The sequence below is a fragment of the Hyposmocoma kahamanoa genome, unplaced genomic scaffold (genome assembly GCF_003589595.1).
Source record: "Hyposmocoma kahamanoa isolate Upper Pololo Valley unplaced genomic scaffold, ASM358959v1 94033, whole genome shotgun sequence".
NCBI lineage: Eukaryota > Metazoa > Arthropoda > Insecta > Lepidoptera > Cosmopterigidae > Hyposmocoma > Hyposmocoma kahamanoa.
The window spans coordinates 14,547-16,940 of NW_020654882.1; the positions used below are offsets into that span (position 1 = coordinate 14,547).

Genomic DNA, 2,394 nt, shown 5'->3' on the forward strand with positions numbered 1-2,394 from the left:
CCTCTTAAACGATACCTACCTTGCCATTATTCGAAAAATCGTGCCCGCCATCTTGCATTCACAAATAAGTGCTTTTTTCGTAATGAGCATCCTCAAATACCTCAAAAACGATACCCATATTGCATTTTTTTGAAAAGTCGTGACCGCCATCTTGGATATACTAATAAGTGATATATTCGTAATATACACTCCCAAATACCTCGAAAACGATACCCACCCTGCCATTATTCGAAAAGTCGTGCCCGCCATCTTGTATTCACAAATAAGTGCTAAATTCGTAATGAGCATCCTCAAATACCTCGAAAACGATACCCACATTGCATTTTTTTGAAAAGTCGTGTCTGCCATCTTGGATTAACTAATAAGTGCTATATTCGTAACGAAATTCCCCGGAAATTTTTTTTATTTATTTTTTATTTATTTATATCAGGTAACAAAGACCCATGTATACATACCTTATAGACTAACATACATAACAATATAAAAACAAAATACACTTATATTATATATACCTTAAAAAAAACATACATACAATATAATAATAAAAACTAATCTACACGATTTCCCTTATCGGCGACGTGTGGCGCAATCTGGTGTCAGGTAACCGGCCGCGGAATCGCCGATATATGACACCCTTCGGCCAAAATTCCTCTTTCATGAAGGTCGAAAGATGTTCGGTCGGTATTCTCACCACAAACGAATTAAAGTTCACGTTGCGGCGAGACTCCGACCGCTCGACCCAAAGAGTGTATTTGGTTTTATGCCTGATATACTCCACTATCTCCTCAGACTTCGTGGAGTAATGCAGCTGCGACAGGTACATCAACGTCGTCGGTACGGCCGGCCGCAGCAGGAAGTTCGGTTCTGTCGGAGCTGTGCCACACTGGTTACGGCTGGTGGGCTTCCTCTTCACCTTGTGAAGCCATCCTCGTCGCATTGGACCGTCTGCCTCTGTGGTTTTGCAACTTCAGAGACAGGCAATACGGAAATTGGTTTTATCCTTAGCCGATTGCCGGGTCGGCTAGTTGAAGCGGCTACAGCGGCGTATGCACGTGTAGGGGTTGACGTGCACACGCGTGACATTTCCACCGAGGCAGAGGGGCGGGCAGCGGGGCGCGGCGCATCATGCGCGGTGGCAGCAACGAATGGTGACGCATTGTGTGCCGACTCGAAACTGCTGAAAGAGGCATTCAGCGCTGCTCCGCGTCGTGTGTTTATATTAGAGGCTTAAGGTGACCTACATACCGAAACAGCATTGCTTAATAACGCAACTTGGGTACGCAGCTCACTTATGATGTTATCCGAAGCCTCTAATTTACACTGTACTTCGGCTAGGCTAGACTTCAGGGACGTAATGTCCTTCAGCAGCCTAGTAACATCGACGTGGTCGAACGTGACGGGGGGCAGCTTGTGCAGCTCCTTCGCCACGAATGTAGGCACGTCGTCCGGGTCAGTCTCCTTCAGCAGCGTGACTATATCTTGGAGACTCTTCACGCCTCCATCCCTCTGGCGAGATGGCATCTCTTCGGCTTTACCGAGACGCTGGAAAAGCAGCATCTTGCCACTGCAAATCTCATCTTCACTGAAACTTGATTTGCATATCTGCACTATGCTGACTTCATCCATGGTGTCGATAGCGTGTATAATGAACGCCAGGAGCTCATTGGCAATGAGTTGCTGGGAACTCATTGTCAATTACGCGCAGCGGCTTGTGCCGCTCGAAACGCGAGTTAGGTGTAATTAACTCACTTCGTCGTGGCACGTCCGTTTCCGAACGCGCATTGCTATGGACTGAAAAAGATACTCAATTTGCCATTATTCGAAAAATCGTGCCCGCCATGTTGGATTTACTAATAAGTGCTATATTCGTAATGGCACCCCCCCATACCTCGAAAACGACACCCATATTGCATTTATTTGAAAAATCGTGTACACCATCTCGGATTTACTAATAAGTGCTATATTCGTAATGAGCACCCGCAAATACTTCTAATACGATACCCAACTCTCCATTATTCGAAAAATCGTGCCAGCCATCTTGCATTTACCAATAAGTGCTATATTCGTAATGAGCATCAGTAAATACCTCGAAAACGATACCCATATTGCATTTTTTTTTAAATCGTGTCCGCCATCATGGATTTTCAAATAAGTGCTATATTCGTAGTGGACAACTCCAAATACCTCGAAAACGATACCCATATTGCATTTTTTTAAATCTTCTCCGCCATCTTGGATTTATTAATAAGTGCTATATTCGTAATGAGTATCCCCAAATACCTCGAAAACAATACACATATTGCATCAAAAAAAATCTTGTGAGCCATCTTGGATTTACAAATAAGTGCTATATTCGTCATGGACACCCCCAAATACCTCGAAAACGATACCCAT

At 44.2% G+C, this 2,394-nt stretch overlaps 1 pseudogene; it reads right to left on the reverse strand.

Moving 5' to 3' along the window:
* Positions 1 to 574: 574 nt before the first annotated feature.
* On the reverse strand, positions 575 to 1,704 carry LOC113238044 (annotated as a pseudogene).
* Positions 1,705 to 2,394: the final 690 nt, after the last annotated feature.